We start from the raw sequence: 18,399 nt of genomic DNA, 5'->3' as shown, positions 1-18,399 counted from the left end.
GGGATATTTTTTTTTGGAAAACCGTTTTTTAACATTTATAAAATGTGTAAAATAATCAGTTGGGAAGATATTTTTGAGTTCGTATGTATTGTTCATGTTTTATATTGTACTACTTGCATGTGATGTAGAAATGTCCATCATTTCCACGCTACTGCCTTTGTCAGGGCCTTTGTCAAGCCGTTCTCGTGGCTTTTAGCCTTGGCGGCCTTCCAGTTTTAGCTGGTGAATAAAAAATTATTTGAATTCTCTGCACGTACCTGGGTAGGGGTTCCAGCTCAACACTGGTGGAACGCCCTGCCACGGTGGTCTAGTGGCTAAGGTACTCGGCTGCTGACCCGCAGGTCGCCGGATCACATCCCGGCTGTGGCGGCTGAATTTTCGATGGAGGCGGAAATGTTGTAGGCCCGTGTGCTCAGATTTGGGCGCACGTTAAAGAAGCCCAGGTGGCCGAAATTTCCTGAGCCCTCCACTATACGGCGTCTCTCATAATAATACGGTGGGTGTGGGACGTTAAACCCCACATATCAACACTGGTGGGACATGGCGAATCAGTATCTCAACTCTGTCGTTCAACGGGATCGTCTCGTTTAGCGAGCCCCATGGCGTGTACGTATATACTTTGCACTAGAAGTCAGTAACGCAAATGAATGTACGAAATCCACTGCAGGAGCCGGCTCTTGACAAGACTATCGATGCTTCTCGCGCGCGTGTTGCTGGGTAGGTGCTGGTGTCGCTTCAAAGAGCCCACACGCATCGAATGCGCAGTGTGAAGCGATTCACCGTTGCTGTCCTGCCGGAGGAAACGGATTCATTCGTGGAGTGGAACGAAACGAAAATGCTGTGAAAACGCAGTCCACGGCTTTCTTTGTGTCGTTCGTTTTGTTACGCGCGCTTTCTGATATCTCTAGAAAACGGCAATGGCTGCTCTAAAATGTGTCGCTCTTCTTACAGTGTCCAAGATTGCGAGGGTGGTTAAGGTAAAACGAGGAAGACGCGCGCTCGGAGCGAGTCTCTCGACGTCGCCGTTTTCTGCTCAGGATGGTGAGCGCGCAAACAATGGTCGTCGAGTGTTTTTCCTGCTCCGCCACGGAGGTCTATGGCGCTCGACTGATGGTCACGGGGTCGAATCCCGGCTGCCGCGACTTCGATGGAGGCGGAAATGTCTGAGGCCCGGGTGCACTTCGCAATTTTCCGAAAGCGGGTTGACCGGTCGCCCCGCTCATGACGTCATGCGCGCCCACTACTGGAGGATTGTGTGCATTTGCCTTTGAGTAGAAAATGCTGCAGACTTCTAAAGCCGTGTCCGACAATATAGGAAGCTCAGTAGCGTAAGTGATATGGCAACCAAATGCGTAAAGTCAAACAGTATTTACTGGGTGGCAGTGATCAAAAAAAAAAAAAACGGCTTTCAGTAACAACCAACAGTGCAAAAACGAGGGGGGCATTTTATGATCATTCAAAGGCAATCATTTACTATTTGAAGCGAGATCGGTTTGCTTTACGACGCGTAATTACGAAGCGAGATTCAGTAAAGAAGAACAACAATGCACATGCTGTGGGGAAGATAAAGAAACGATGGGGCATGTTCTGATTGAATGTAGGGATATTCATTCAATCCCACCCCCCCCCCCCCTCTTTTTTCTGGATGGGGAATCATGCGCACGCCTACTAGTTGTGCTGGTGATATGACGTTATAAAGATGCTAAGTACACTATGCTTGCAGCCGTGCACGTGCACCAACTAATTTTTGTCAGTAACGAAAAGCAATGCTCTAACTTTTCCGGGAAAAAGAACCACCGAGAAAATATACACACACGCACCATTGTGTACTTTCTGCCTATCCTTTTTTTTTTCTTACTGCTGCCCGATTCGTGCATGAATGATCCATCTCCTTGTAGTGGTTGGTCGAGCTTCAGGTGCCATTGTTCTGGACAAGCACACTCCAGATATTAAACCACGTTTAAATAACGATAACCGCGCGTAAGAAATGAGAGTCCACCGCTGTGATGTAACCGCTACGGTGCTCTGCCCGAAGGTCACGAGATCGATCCCGGAGGCCGCATTTCAATGGAGGCAAAACGATATATGCCGGCCCGTGTACTGCGAGATATGAGTGCACTTTAAAGGGAAGCGAAGAAGAAACAACGAGTTGTTTTAGACCAATCAACTGCACTCTGAGAACTCCAATATCACGGTTATCCTGTCCCAAGTTCATTATTAGCGGGGAAAATCAAGGTTGAAGCTTCCTTTCGAAATTTCGCGCCGTAATCACCGCACATGGCGCAAGAAATTTCTCAATGTATTTGTCGTATTTGCACGACCTTCGCTCGATAGAAAATTGTTTTGAGACTTGGTATGCTAAGTGTATGGCACCAGCAGATTACAGTGTGCTTCGAAATTTGATGGCGTCACAGTGTTTGGGTGTGGGAATGGCATCTCCGCGCGCAGTTTCTTTTCGCACGTTTTCTCGCTCACGAAGTGTGTTGCGGTGCGAGTGGCGTTTTCAGGATCGCAAAATTTGTACTTTATTAACACGCGAAAAAGCGTGTTGCTCCTTAGTGTCCCTTTAAAGAGCACAGGTCGAAACACCCGGAGCCTTCCACTGCGGCGTCGCTCACAATCATTTGGTTTTGGGAAGTAAAACCTCATTATTACTATAAGGAATGAGGCATGCATAACCTTCCAACTGCAAATTATTTTTTAAGAAATTAATAAAAAGGAAGCTTTGAAGGTTCAAGATGTGCGCCTTTGGCAGGAGTGGCTCCAGGATTTTTTTTTTACTGGGGGGCTCGGAGGCGGGGTATTTAGGCGTTGTCTTGACTGTGTTTTGTTCTTAGGAGAGCACGAGGCGGTGGGAGGCAGGCGAAAATGGGGGGGGGGGGGGGGCGGGGGTTCAGCCACCTTTTTCGTTTCCACCACTGGCGCCCCCCCCCCCCTGGCCTTTGGTGGAGACGGGGGTCTGATTAACCCAGACTCTACCCCTTTTCCAAAGGTTCCTCGACAACATGGGATAGTAAAGCTAAAGCTATAGTACTGAAATCGAGGCGACAGATTTTATGCCACCATTTTGTTTCTCTCTCTCTCCATCTGTGTGTGCGTGCGTGTGTATATGCTTTTCCTTGCCTTTGTGCATAATGGCAAGATTCTGGCGGGGCGGCAAAAGCTCAGTTCGTTTAGGTCACTTTTTGTATAGATAAATGAATAAACTTTGTTTGAAGTCCGGCTGCTGTATCTTTTCTTTTTATGCTGTTTCTAATAAACTGGTAAGTTGCGAGTAAGCGATGTGTCTACTTTTTGCCCTGTAGTTTGCGCTGCTTTAATTAATATTATATCCATGCCACTATCAGCGTTCCAAACAAGTAATGTTCACTTATGTAGAACTTTTTTGCCAATGAGCATAGGTGTAGCAGGATTTAGTTTACTGGGAATGGGAGGTGGGTGGGGGGGCACCCTCGACTAGTGAGTTTCTTCAGGGGGTAGAAAGGCTGGGAACATATGCGTTTTGTTTTTACTTTATCTTCGGGAGAGGGGCAGGCAGGCAGGAATTTTAAGGGAGGGAGGGCTCCAGCTTTCTTATAGCCCCCCCCCCCCACCCCCCTTGAAGCCACCCTTGGCGGTGATGCGCAGTAACATAAACCACGGCCGCTCTGGAACCGAGCAGCTGTCTATTGAGCCTACGATGAGTTCGCCACCATTTCATCATCTGAGGATGATGCCTGGGGTGGGTGTACGGGAGTATATGGGACATATAGGCCCGAGATTATGGGTTTCAACCCGAATCATTATCCCACGCCTGCTTGGAGCCTTTTGTGCACTTCGACGATGGAGCCCGATCGAATCATGCGAGGTCAGAAGTTCTCAAAGAACAGGTATCGCGCCAAGCATTCGATCAAAACGTTGGCACGTAGCAATTAACTCGACAGCTCGTGCAATGTGCCACGAATGTGTTACCTGGGTTATTCGCTACCCTTGCTACATACGCAAGTGTGATTGCCATACTAGTTTAATAAATTCAGTTTGTCGGGTGGGGCAGTTTTATTTCGCCTTGCCCTTCAGCATGCACAGCTTCTCTCTCTCTCTATTTGGACCAATGTGAATCTGTCGGCTTCGCTAATGTCACTTGCCAAAGTTAATCTTCTTTAATGGCTGGACCAGAGTTGTTGTCGGCACGCCTGCGCTAACTGAGAATCAACGAACCGAAGGCGCTTACTGAAGCGAGCTCCGAGTCAAACAGCACAAGTGGCTGGTAATGGCTTAGCGTGCGCAGCTTTCTTAGTAGTGCGTGCTCATCTACAGTGTTACGGAATATGCGATGGCAAATTGCTTCTGCTGTGCGTCCTCTATTCATTCCACAGAGATGTGCTGAGTGTCAGAGTGCACTACATGCTGCTCGAACCAAGGCAACTAATTGGAACAGGCAAATGCGAACTGCAGTTATTTTCAGTGCCTGAAACATGGCGCGTTTGAAACACACGTACAAAATGCCTTTAGCACTAATTAGCAGTCATTAAAAGTCGCGCTGCGCCCAGGAACTGGAGACTTGTGGACGCACCGTCAGGGCAGTTTCCCTCGCAAGTTGGTCCCATTTAGAAAGGACCGTTGTGTATAACCGCCTTACTCGGGGTGCAAAGTATGGACACGTGGCCCATGTGTCCGACTTGAGACGCAGATGGCCAAGGCCGAATGCAATGTTTCTCGAACTGCGTCCAGGGACACCGTTCTGAAGCTACCACAGAGAACAAAGCCTGCGTGATGACCTGTACTCTGTTTGTAAGAGTGCATGCACATGGACTACGGACAAGATCATGGACCTCGATGGACACATTGAACAAGGCATCGAACTCTCATGCTCCTTGTTCCAGGAACATGTGTCCCGCAGCTCCTACGGAGCGGTGTTTCGTAGCGCGTCTCAAGAGCTTCAGGACGCCCAGTACGCCAAGAACGCCAGAGCGCACTCGCCAGTGAGATTGCTCCCAGTACTTCCGGAAGTGTCAGGGCCCTCCATGGAGAAACGTTCTTCGCCATTGGGCGAGTCCACCTTGCTTCGGGACCGAGGGGTGGAAGCCCGTTTTCTGGTTGGCCGTGCTGGACCTCAATAAAAAACGCAGCGACGCGCAAAGTTAATGTCGACCTTGAAAGCTCGTCTCCAACGGTTTCCAGGCTTGCTGCACGGCACATGAACTGAAAATAAAGCAAATTAACTTGCCACGTCACGTGACCCACGAGCGCCATTTTGGTATTCACTTTGGCTAGTTCTCGTTCGCAGGAGCCGCCGCCGCCGCAGCGCGCCGTCGTGCACTGCTGCTCGAAGGTTTCGTGAAAAAGTAAGCATTACGAGCCTCTATTTGGTCAGGGAAGTCAACATTTTGGGATTACAGCGCTTTTCGTTGCGTATAATTGACGAGTATACGGTTATTTACCGGCATCGTTTGTTGGATGCGGCATACAGGGCGGACTAGGCCTAGGTGGCCCGTTCTCCAATGGACTGGCTACTTCGGTGCGTCTCGAGCGTCTCGCGGTATTAGCGACGCCTTTTCGAAAATTTGCAGCGTCAGTTTTAGTGATGCGCAGGAAACGTTTAATATATGCATTCATAGAGTGACTTCCGCAAGAAGTCGCGACTAAGGGGTTCGGACGCCCTCTCGCGTAACGAGCGACTCTCCGGATCCGTCTGCCGGATACTTGGCTTTCCGTTGGCTCGCGCTTCAGAATGGGCGCTTTCTTTGCCCGCTTTGACTGTCTCAGTTACACCCTGTCACAGTGCCCGGTGCTCATTGACGCGCCATTGCGCATCTGCTCTACATTCGAGCGCCAATTCGGCCCGCTAAAAAAAAAAAAAAAAAAAAAAAAAGGCGCCGGTTATGGAGTCTCGTGTCATTATCCTGGGAGCCTTGTTCTTGTTTGGATCGGCACGTTTTCTTTTTCCTCGCCATCAGTGAGATCTAACGTGCGCAAATTTATACGATGCCGGCTTTTTATACGCCTTCTCGGGTAGGAAGCAGTATTACCATGTGTGCATTTCGTCGACTACGATAGTGTCATGCCAGCGTGTCTGCTCGTGAATAAGGGATGGCGGTGGTGAACCGTTTTTATTTTTTAACGAGTACGGACCTGTGCATGGTAAGGGGCTTCAACTTAAGGCGAGTGTACGATGCTTTGATACTTAAAAAATGTAGTTATGAGACGCGGTACGCTGTAACAATTTCAGTGCACGAGAATTTTCACCTGTGTCGTTCGCCTGTCATTGTGTGGCCGTTTGGCGAGGCCTCTCCATTCAGTATTTTTGGAAGAGGATTTTGTATGATTATTTTTCGTTTTGGTGCATTTTAAATCCGCGTTTTTCAATTGGTTATTTCAGAGAGAGCGCTGACACATCACCATTATCCCATCACCATTATCCCGGTGCGGGTTTTCCCAGCAGCACCTGTGCGGCGTTTCTTGCCTTTTTGTGAGACGAGGAGCTTAAAAAATGTGCTCCAGGAGTTAATGTAAAGGTAAATACTTGTTCACGCTCTTCTCCTCACCTCTTTTGTCGTTCCTAGGTTTGCAGCTTGTCAGCAGGCAAATGCTGCATTAATTCTTCTAGAAAGGCGACAGCAACTTGAGGGAAAGGATCCACAAATGGTATTCTCACTTTTCTAGAAATGCGGTCTCAATTCATTCTGATTTCTCCTTTGTAGTCATGTGGTTGGGTTACCTTGCCCGAAGTATTATGACCTCAATATTGAGGGTAAGGTAAAGTGTATGTGCACTCCAATCATCGGTGGGGCCTGCCACACTATCCGACGCTATGTGGCCATAATGTCACGAAAACTTTTGATGGGGCATAGGAAGAACTTGCCAATGGTGGAGCTCATTTGCGTGTTTCTTAAATTAGAGATGGCATGAATGAAAGTAGAAAACCAATGGTGGTGTTCCCAATGAAACCGGTGTATTATGCTCCCAAATTTGGCATGTGTGCCACATTGTACATAAGCTGAATTTCCTGATGCAAATCGACATTTGCGTTTCTTTTATTTTTTCAGAACTGCTTCTTAATAATTTCATGCATGCACATTTGCCTATTCTTTATTACAAGGGAAGAAAAAATACCAGCTCCGTCCACAGAACTACACCATGCCTTAGCTGATCACAAACTGTGCACTTTTTCTTGGTTAATGGTAAGAACACGTATATAAAGAACTAAAGGTCATTTGTTACTACCTAAAACATTGTTTGGCTAAGCAGCAATTTAAGAATCCAGGAAGTTTACCAGGATGTTCGAGTTACCGACCTAAAACCAGTGACACAAATGTGCATCTGTATGGAAAGTTAACTATTTGAAACGCTAGATAACTGCTTTATGGCACGAATCTTAGTGCTATTGGATGCAGCATTAATGTAAATATCTCGTGGGAAGGACCCCGGTAATGGTGGACAGAGCTGACAGTCAATTTTAGGTTGTAACATAGTATAGGGTCATTCAAAGTGAAACGACCCAGCCCAAAATTTGACTACTGGTGATTCTATAGAAAAAAGAGAACCACACCATGCCTTTGATATATGGGGTTTAACGTCCCAAAACCACCATATGATTATGAGAGACGTAGTGGAGGGCTCCGGAAATTTCGACCACCTGGGGTTTTTTGACGTCCACCCAAATCTGAGCACACCGGCCTACAACATTTCCGCCTCCATCGGAAATGCAGCCGGGATACAAACCCGCGACCTGCGGGTCAGCAGCCAGGTACCTTAGCCACTAGACCACCGCGGCGGGGCCACACCATGCCTTAGCTGATCACAAACCGTACACTTTTTCTTGGTTAATGTAAAGAACACACATATAAAGAACTAAAGGTTTTTTGTTTCCACCTAAAACATGATGTTTGGCTAAGCATCAATTTCAAAATACTCAATAAAATTTACCTGGGATGTTCAAGTTTCCGACCTAAAACCAGTGACACAAACGTGCATCTGTATGGAAAGTCGACTATTTGAAACGCTAGATAACTGCTCTATGGCACGAATCTCAGTAAGTGCTATTGGATGTAGAATTAATGTAAATTTGTCTGTTGTACTTGAGACTTTCATGATTTGATGCTTAATGAGATTCTTCGTTTCCTGGGAAAGCTTGCCAGTGTCCTGTCTAACTACCCTGCCTCCAACTTCCACTGCACACTTCGTAATGATACTCGTCAGATTATCATTCATTGTATCTACGCTAAGGTTGGTTTCCTCACTAAGAGCCGAGTACCTGTTCTGAAGCGAGACTGAATTCCTGTACTTTCCCTCTCAGTGCTAGCTCATTGATTGCTTTCTTGCGTATCAGTTTCTGTCGTTCCTTTAAGTCTAGGCGAATTCGAGATCGTACCATTCTATGGTCGCTGCATCGTACTTTGCAATTCCACATCCTGCACGATGCCTGGGTGTGCACTCATTATAAAGTCTATTTCGTTCTTATTTTCGCCATTAGGGCTCTTCCATGTTCACTTGCGGTTTCCTCGTTTTCGGTAGAAGGTATTCAAAATCCGTAAATTATTGCGTTCTGCGAATTCTACTCGTAGCTCTCCTCTGGCGTTTCTAGTACCGGTGTCATAATTAATCTCCTACTGCCAGGTCTCCAGCCTGCTTCTTCCCTACCTTTGCAATAAAGTCTCCCATGACTATAGTATACTGTGTTTTTACCTTACTCATTGCCGATTCCACGTCTTCATAAAAGCTTTGAACTGAAGCGTCATCATGGATGGATGTAGGCACGTACGCCTGTACCACCTTCATCTTGTATCTCTTATTCAGTTTAATTACCATACCTACCACCCTTTCTTTAATGCTATAGTATTCCTCTATGTTGACAGCTATGTTTCTGTGAATTCGGAACCCCACGCCCAGTTCTCCTCTGTCAGCCAAGCCCCGATAGCAAAGTACGTGCCCATTCTGTAGCACCGTATAGGCCTCATCTGTCCTCCTCTCACTGAGCTCTATTATATCCCATTTAACACCCTCTAGTTCCTCGAATAGTACAGCTAGACTTCCCTGACTAGATAAGGTTCTAGCGTTAAACGTTGCCAAGTTCAGGTTCCAACGGCGACCTGTCCGGATCCAGAGATTCTTAGCACCCTCTGCTGCGTTGCAGATCTGACCGCCGCCGTGGTCAGTTGCTTCGCAGCTGCTGGGGACTGAGGGCCGCGAGTTAATTGACGTATGCATGTGGGAGGTGTAAGGTATGCGATGTAAGAAGGTATAACATGGAGAGAATTGAACACGCTCTAAAAAACAGAGCAAGCGTCAAAGCAGTGAAGAGGAGACTTGGGATAGGTAAAAATCGGATGTATGCACTAAGGGACAAAGAAGGCAAAATAACTACCAATATGGATAGGATAGTTAAATTAGCGGAGGATTTTTAGAGAGATCTGTACAGTAGCCCGGACAACAACGACCTTAATACTATAAGAACGAGCACTAACCCACATGACGCCCCACCAGTAATGATAGAAGTCAGAAAAGCGTTGGGGAGCATGCAAAGCGGCAAAACAGCTGGTGAGGATCAGGTAACATCATATCTGCTGAAAGATAGTGGACAGATTGTGTTAGAAAAACTAGCCACCCTGTTTACGAGGTGTCTCCTGACGGGAAGAGTACCAGAGTCTTGAAAGAATGCTAACATCATTTTAATACGCAAGAAAGGAGATGACAAGGACTTGAAGAAATACAGGCCGATCAGCTTCTCTCAGTAGTATACAAACTATTTACAAAGGTAATTGCTAACAGAGTAAAGAAAACATTAGAATTCAATCAACCAAAGGATTAAGCATGATTTCGAACAGGCTACTCAACAATCGACCACATTCATATTATCAATCAGGTAATAGAGAAATGCTCAGAATATAACCAACCACTATACATTGCCTTCATAGACTATGAGAAGGCGTTGGATTCAGTAGAAATATCAGCCGTCATGCAGACACTGCGTAATCAGGGCGTTGATGAAGTATATATAAACATCCTGGAAGAAATTACAGGGGATCAATTGCTACCATAGTGCTTCATAAAGAAAGCAACAGAATACCAATTAAGAAGGGTGTAAGGTAGGGAGACACATTGTCCCCAATGCTATTTACCGCGTGCTTACAGGAGGTTTTCAGAAGCCTAGAATGGCAACAGTTAGGGATAAGAGTTAATGGAAAGCACCTTAGTAACCTGTGCTTCACCGATGACATTGCATTGCTGAGTAACTCAGGGTACGAATTGCAACTCATGATTTCGGAGTTAGACAAGGAGAGCAGAAAGGTTGGTCTTAAAATTAATCTTCAGAAAACGAAAGTAATGTACAACAACCTCGGAAGAGAGCAGTGGTTCGAGATAGGTAATAGTGCACTTGAAATCGTAAAAGACTATGTCTACTTAGGGCAGGTAATTACCGCGGAGTCAAACCATGAGATTGAAGTAACTAGAAGAATAAAAATGGGGTGGAGCGCATTTGGCAAGCACGCTCAAATTATGACAGGTAGAATGCCACTAGCCCTTAAGAGGAAGGTATATAACAGCTGTATCTTGCCGGTACTTAGCTACGGAGCATAAACCTGGAGACTTACAAAGAGGGTTCAGCTTAAGTTGAGCACCACGCAGTGAGCAATGGAAAGAATAATGGTAGGTGTAACCTTAAGAGACAAGAAGAGAGCAGAGTGGATTAGGGAACAAACGGGGGTCAAGGATATCATAGTCGAAATCAAGAAGAAAAAATGGACATGGGCCGGGCATGTAGCGTGTAGACAAGATAACCGCTGGTCATTAAGGGTAACGAACTCGATTCCCAGAGAAGGCAAGCAGGTTAGGGGGAGACAGAAGGTTAGGTGGGCAGAGAAGATTAAGAAGTTTGCGGGTATAAATTGGCAGCAGCAAGCACAGGACTGGATTAACCGGCGGAACATGGGAGAGGCCTTTTTCCTGCAGTGGACGTAGTCAGGCTGATGATGATGAATGTAAATATCTTGTGGGAAGGACCCCGATAACTGTGGACAGAGCTGACAGCTTATTTTAGGTTGTAACATAGTATAGGGTCATTCAAAGTGAAACGACCCAGCCCAAAATTGCCTACTGGTGATTCTATAGAATTTTTTCTTGGTTAATGTAAATAACTTTGATATAAAGAACTAAAGGTCGTTTGTTACTACCTAAAACATTGTTTGGCTAAGCAGCAATTTCAGAATCAACGAAGTTTACTAGTATGTTCGAGTTTCCGACCTAAAACCAGTGACACAAATGTGCATCTGTATGGAAAGTTGACTATTTGAAACGCTAGATAACTGCTTTATGGCACGAATCTTAGTAAGTGCTATTGAATGCAGCATTAACGTAAATATCTTGTGGGAAGGACCCTGATAACTGTGGACAGAGCTGACAGTTTATTTTAGGTTGTAATATAGTATAGGGTCATTCAAAATGAAACGACCCAGCCCAAGATTCGAGTACTGGTGATTTTATAGAAAAAAAAAAAAAGAGCCACACTATGCCTTAGCTGATCGCAAACAGTACACTTGTTCTTGGTTAATGTAAAGAACACACATATAAAGAACTAAAGGTCCTTTGTTTCCACCTAAAACTAAATGTTTGGCTAAGCAGGAATTTCAGAATCCTGAATAAAATTTACCTGGATGTTCAAGTTTCTAACCTAAAACCAGTGACACAAACGTGCATTTGTATTGAAAGTTGACCATTTGAAACACTAGATAACTGCTTTTTGGCACGAATCTCAGTAAGTGCTATCGGATGTAGCATTAATGTAAATATCTTGTGGGATTGACCCTGACAGCGTAGACAGTGCTGTCAGTTTAGGTTGTAACTGAGTATGTGGTCATTCCAAATAAAACATTCCAGCCCAATATTTCACTACTGTTGATTCTATTGGAAAAAAAAAAAATTGAGGGACAAGGTAGCTTTATGAGAGAGATTTACTGAAGTATTTTAGTTTAACAAAATTTGCTGGTCAAGTCACATTCCTTTCGATATTCCGTTGAGCAAAAGTGAGGTGGGAATAAATTATGCTCATTTAGCCTTAATACTGGGTACAATGGAATGTTCAAGCATAGTATTGTCATCGTTCTTTCATGTAACGTCACAAGTAAAACCATATATTCATTTTCTGGCCTTAATAGGCCTTGCAAAGAAGCAAGAAAACGTGTATATTCAGGCAATTTTTGTAAAAACAGCAGACATGTTTCTGTCGCAAAAATTGTTCAGCTCTTTTACCAGTCAACATAATATCTGCTAAAAAAATTTTCAACCTATTATTAAGAGAACTGCTTGCAAAGTTTACAAGAAATCACTTTTTTCAGGATATTTACTTGTTAACTAAGCATTAATGCTATTTGTGGAGAGAATATATGAGAGTTCATTATATGCTCCAACATCTTTTCTTGTGATGTATAAGTTCTTGTTGCTGTTTATTTTGTTTAAAGCGAAAAAATAAGCTTTATGTCCACAACTGCAGTTGCTGATAGGCCCTGGCAAGAAGTGTTTTCCGTAATTTTAGATGAGTTATTGCAATTGATAATGGATTGTTTCGGTAGTTTATATTGTTTTCACCCGTGTTAAAATATTTTCATTGGTTTTGAGCATTGCTAGTCTTGTCTTATTTTTATTGACTGCTGCATCACCATTCAATGTGAGACAGTGGATGGAAGAGAAGCTGGGTTTCCACGAAGTGGCTACTCTATTGAAACAAAAAAAATTTCATCAACATTTACTACCCCGAAAAGGACCACAATCTAACAGCGTAGTGGAACTTCTTTGCCGCTTCACATGGCTAAAGTGCGTGTGTTGGCAGCCCACTTGAACTGCTGGCAGCAAAAGGAAATGTGCAGAGGCCACATGGTGGTCAGACTCGTACATTACAGGATTTCCTACAGGACACCACAAGAGTACCGTTGTCTCTTCACAGTAGGACGTGTGCTTACTCTCGGTGATTTCACAAACTTTGATGAGGACTGCGTCATTTTTTCAATCAAACTGTGGCTGTCTGACTTTGCATCAGTATGTACATATTGGAAATAGCTAACTTTTGGCTCTTCATAACTGCCTTTCTTGGCTCTTGGAGAAGCCAGGCAGATGAGTATAGCGTGGGCATAAACGTTTGGCCTTGGTACTTATTGGCTGACCCTGCTTTATTTCATGCCAAAGAGGTGCGCAAATCAAACGGTTCTTTGCTCCGCGGTGTTTCACACTGGCAAATGAACAGTGCTTCAAAGCGATGTATGGCTTCCACATTGTTACTTATTGTCGTTCACGTCTTTTGCATTTGGATGGGTCTTTCTGTCGTCGCATTTTCGACACTTTGATCATTAACGTCCAGTTAGGCTACCTTGTCATTAATACTTGCTTTCCCCCCAGAATTTCTTGGTTGAAGAATGGTGTAACCCTGTATGAAATGTTGAAACAGTAGACTGTTTGAAATGGTGCAGTTGGGTCTCTTTCGACAGCATCTCCATGGCGAATCTTTGAACCGGTTGAGTTCTCTCATCTTGAATTGAGGAATTTGGCATCCATGTTAGTTTCAAACTTCTTACATTCCTGTTGGTTCAAATAGACAAATCCTGTGATGTCTGAATCTGACCATCATGTGGCCTCTATGCATTTGCTTTTGTTGCCAGACTTTTAAGTGGGCTGCCGACACAGTCGCGTGCACTTTTACCATGTGAAGTGGCAAAGAAGTTCCAGTGTACTGTTTGATTGTGGTCTTTCTGAGCTATAAATGTTCAAGTTTTTTGTTTTGAGTAGCCAATCAGAAACCCAGCTTCTCGTTCATCCACTGTCTCGTGTCGCATAGTGACACATCAGTGAATAAAGGCCTAAAACGAGGCTAGCAATGCCCTAAAACCAATGAAAATAATCCAACAAGGCCCAAAACATTATACCGAAATAACGAACAATTGGTCGCAATAACTTATCTAAAATTGCGGAAAACACTTCTGTTTGCCAGGGCCTATCAGCCACCTTCGTCGTAGACATCAAATTTTTTTTATTAAACAAAAATTCGCAACAAACATTTTTGCATCACAAGAGAAAATGTTGGAACATATTGCTAAGTAAAAATGACATGAAGCGTGTCTATTTAAAATCTATATTCAAACTGATGTGTATGGCGTCGACTAAAATGGAGGACAGCGCGCACAACCGACAGACCACTTCCTCGTTGTCGTCTTCTGACCCCTGATATGTCAGCTACGTAGCATTACCCCCCCCCCCCCCGGCGGTAAAAGCGCCGTCTCTGTGCACATTAACTACGGTCTTCAGTAGGCAGGTGGTAAGGTTTTAGCCTGCTGACATGCACATTACTGGGTGTGGTTGCAGGCAGGCTTGTGGTCTCAGATGCAGGAATGATCTCATAGGTGACGTCGGTTACCTGGCGGATAATACGGTAAGGACCCATGTAGCGAGACAACTTCTCTGATAAGCCAACTCGACGAACTGGGCACCACAGGAAAACAAGAGAACCGGGTGAGAAGTGAACCAACTCGACGAACTGGGCACCAACGGGAAAACAAGAGAACCGGGTGAGAAGTGAACGTTAGCATGCCGGCTGTCGTAGATGGCTTTCTGGGTGGCTTGCAAAGCCGAAAGTCTAGAGCGGGCGATCTGACTTGCGTGGTCGGCACGAGCAATAGCGTCGCGTGCATATTCGGTTGACGGCATTGTAGTGGTTGGAAGTAGGGTGTCGAGTGGTAACGCCGGATCACGGCCATAAAGCAAATAAAAGGGTGAATAACCAGTAGTGTCGTGGCGCGAAGAATTGTACGCGAAGGTCATGTGAGGTAGCGCCAGGTCCCAGTCATGGTGGTCGGAGGACACATACATCGCGAGCATGTCCGTGAGGGTCCGATTTAGCCATTCGGTAAGGCCATTTGTTAGGGGATGGTAGGAAGTGGTCAGCTTGTGGTGCGTCGAGGAAGATCGCAGAAGATCGTCGATTACACGGGACAAAAATGCGCGGCCGCGTTCCGTGAGTAATTGGCGAGGAGCGCCATGGTGTAGGATGACGTTGTGGAGCAAAAAGTCCGCAACGTCAGTAGTGGTGCTGGTGGGGAGCGCTCGAGTGATGGCATACCTAGTCGCGTAGTCTATAGCAATGGCGACCCACTTGTTGCCTGATTTCGACTTGGGAAAAGGACAGAGAAGATCTATACGAACACGGAAGAAAGGTTCGGTTGGGATGGAGATCGGTTGAAGTCCAGCCGGGGGCGCAGTAGGTCGCTTCCTACGTTGGCATTTATCGCAGGAGGACACGTAACGGTGAACGGATCGGGCGAGACCGCGGCAAAAGAAGCGGCGGCGCAGTAGGTCGTACGTCCGAGATACACCCAGATGACCAGCAGTTGGTTCATCATGAAGCTCGCGCAGCACGGTTGAACGCAAATTTTTCAGCACGACAAGAAGGAGCTCAGGGCCATCTGGCTGGAGGCTACGACGGTACAGCGTGCCATTCAGGAGGACGTACATGCGAAGTGACGTGTCGTTCGGAGCAGATTCGAGACGGTCAATAAGTTGTCGCAGAGAAGCATCACCACATTGTTCATCACCAATCTGAAGAAACTGGGACATTGACATGACGCTGAGGCTAGGCTCGATGTCTGGTTCGTGGGGCTGATCAACAGGCATTGACATGACGCTGAGGCTAGGCTCGATGTCTGGTTCGTGGGGCTGATCAACAGGGTAGCGGGATAAGCAATCGGCGTCCAGATGGAGACGTCCAGACTTATAAGCAACCGAGTAGAAATACTCCTGTAGGCGTAATGCCCAACGACCAAGCCGTCCAGTGGGGTCCTTCAGAGGAGAAAGCCAACACAGCGCGTGATGATTTGTGATGACACGGAAAGGGCGGCCATGTAGGCGTAATGCCCAACGACCAAGTCGTCCAGTGGGGTCCTTCAGAGAAGAAAGCCAACACAGCGCATGATGATCTGTGATGACACGGAAAGGGCGGCCATACAAGTAAGGACGGAATTTCGAAACCGCCCAAACAAGAGCGAGACATTCCCGTTCTGTTATAGAATAATTGCGTTCAGACTTAGAAAGCAGACGGCTTGCTACGCGATTGCACGGTCGTTGCCCCGCTGAATTTGTGCCAAAACTGCACCAATTCCGTGACCACTCGCGTCTGTTCGCACTTCTGTAGGAGCATCGGGGTCGAAATGTGCAAGAATAGGAGGTGTCGTTAGAGCGGTGACTAGCTTGGAGAAGGCGTCAGCTTGAGGAGGGCCCCAACAAAATTGGACGTCTTGTTTTAGAAGGTCGGTGGGCCGTGCGAGTGCCGCAAAGTTTTTCACGAACCGGCGAAAGTAGGAGCAGAGGCCCACAAAACTGCGAACATCATGGACAAAGCGTGAGACTGGGAAGTTTGTTACAGCGCGTACTTTCGCCGGGTCTGGCCGTACGCCGGCAGCGTCAACAAGGTGACCCAATGCGGTAATCTGACGAAGGCCGAAGTGGCACTTGGAGGAATTGAGCTGCAGGCGGGCCCGTCGTAATGTGGATAGAATGGTCGAAAGGCGTTCAAGGTGGGTTGCAAAGGTAGGTGAGAAAATGATCACGTCGTCCAGGTAACACAAACATGTCGACCATTTAAATCCTTGTAGGAGCGTGTCCATCATTCTCTCGAAGGTCGCTGGAGCGTTGCAGAGACCGAATGGCATGACCTTGAATTGGTAAAGACTGTCGGGGGTCTTTTCTCGGTCCATGTCATCTACAGCAATTTGTCAGTAGCCAGATCGGAGGTCGAGAGTGGAAAATTTTGAAGGTGGCGCCATAGAGGCAATCAAGGGCATTGTCAATGCATGGTAGAGGGTACACGTCTTTTTTGGTAATTTTGTTGGGGTGGCGGTAATCAACGCAGAAATGCCATGAGCCGTCTTTCTTTTTTACTAATACCACGGGAAATGCCCAAGGGCTTGTTGATGGTTCGATTACATTTTTCGCAAGCATTTTGGCCACTTCTTTCTGAATCACTTCTCACTCGGACGCTGACACGCGGTACGGCCGACAGTGAATGGGCGCAGAGTCACCAGTGTTGATTCGGTGAGTGACAATTTTAGTCTGGCTCAAGGGACGATCATCGGTGTCGAAAATGTCACTGTATGTGGCCAAAACTTGGCAGAGAGTGTCGGCCTGGTGAGGCGACAGCTCCGATCCAATCATGTTTCAAAAAATACCATCGTCTGAGCTGGGTGACCGTGAGACTGCGCTTCGATCAAGAGCAGATACAGCGACAACACTGACATCGTCCTCTGTTAAGGCAGTTAGCTGGGCTAGAGACATCTGGCAGGGCAACACTTGAGGGGTGAAACCAAAGTTAAGGAGCGGAAGTAACACACAGTTATCCGCTATGGTCGCGATGGTATAGGGCACAGTAACACTGCGCGTCAGCCAAACGTCAGTAATTGGCGTAACGATATAATCACCGTCAGGAACGGGAGGGGTCGATGACAAAGACACGTACGTGACGGCTTGAGGTGCCAGGCGAACGAAAGTGGTTGGGCTCAAGCGACTGGTGGGCTTTGCAGAGTAGTCGGCAAAAATTGGAAGATCAAGGCTGAGGGTACCAGACGAACAATCAATTAAGGCCGAGTGTGCCGAAAGGAAATCAAGGCCAAGTACGAGGTCATGAGGGCAGCAGGCTAGCACGGCAAAAAGGACCACGGCGTGACGACCGGCAATGCTGACATGAGCAGTGCACATTCCGATTACTGGTACAGTACCGCCATCGGCAACTCGTATTGCCTGCGTCAAAGATGGCGTCATAATCTTTTGTAAACAGCAGCGTAGAGAAGCGCTCATAATAGACAGGTGCGCACCTGTGTCAATGAGGGCGGTCACAGGAACATGGTCAACTTGTACTTCAAGCAGGTTATGGTGTGTGGGAAGCGTCAGTAGAAGATTTTCGGCTGTCATTGGTATTGCAGCTTCACCTCTATAAGCTGCAATATCTAGTTTTCCTGCTGCGGTCGTCCAGAGAAGATGGGCGAGGAAAAGTGCCGAGGTGGCGGAGAGCGGGATTGGCAACATAGCGGCGACGGGGAGCGAGAGCTACGGCGACCGGAGGAAGGGGCGTCAGGGTAGCGGCGATCGGGCAAAGGGGCGTCAGTGGAAGGCTTGTAAGATGACGACGAATAGAAATTGAAGGGTGCGGCAACTGAACGTCGAGGGGTCGTCGGATGCATGAGCGCAGAGGTAGAGAAAGTCTGACGTGGTTGGTTTGACCAACGACGGCAGCAATAGCGAGAAACGTGCCCAGGCTGGTGGCAGGAAAAACAAATAGGCCGGTCGTCGGGTGTTCGCCATTCCGAAGGGTTATGGAAGGGCATTGTTGGAAGTGAACGGCGAGCGTGTCCTTGGGAGTAAGACGGGACTTCAGGGCGAGTCAAGAGACAT

General features: G+C 46.6%; 1 protein-coding gene across 5 annotated transcripts in view; it reads left to right on the top strand.

Moving 5' to 3' along the window:
• The first annotated feature begins 5,166 nt into the window (after positions 1 to 5,166).
• MEP-1 (zinc finger protein MEP-1) overlaps positions 5,167 to 18,399 on the top strand; it is a 49,680-nt gene continuing 36,447 nt past the window's right edge. For 2 of the 5 annotated variants that reach the window (XM_037427917.2, XM_037427915.2), the window contains exons 1-2: positions 5,167 to 5,324; positions 6,359 to 6,494. The gene's annotated coding sequence lies outside the window, so the exon portion shown is untranslated. Of the gene's footprint in view, positions 5,325 to 6,358; positions 6,495 to 14,277; positions 14,529 to 18,399 lie in introns of those variants that run through there. The other 3 variants (XM_037427916.2, XM_075877875.1, XM_075877874.1) reach the window with 3 other exon arrangements.

This window comes from Rhipicephalus microplus, chromosome X, assembly GCF_043290135.1.
Source record: "Rhipicephalus microplus isolate Deutch F79 chromosome X, USDA_Rmic, whole genome shotgun sequence".
NCBI lineage: Eukaryota > Metazoa > Arthropoda > Arachnida > Ixodida > Ixodidae > Rhipicephalus > Rhipicephalus microplus.
Note: the sequence above shows the minus strand (reverse complement) of the source record. Positions and strands in the feature narration are given on the sequence as shown.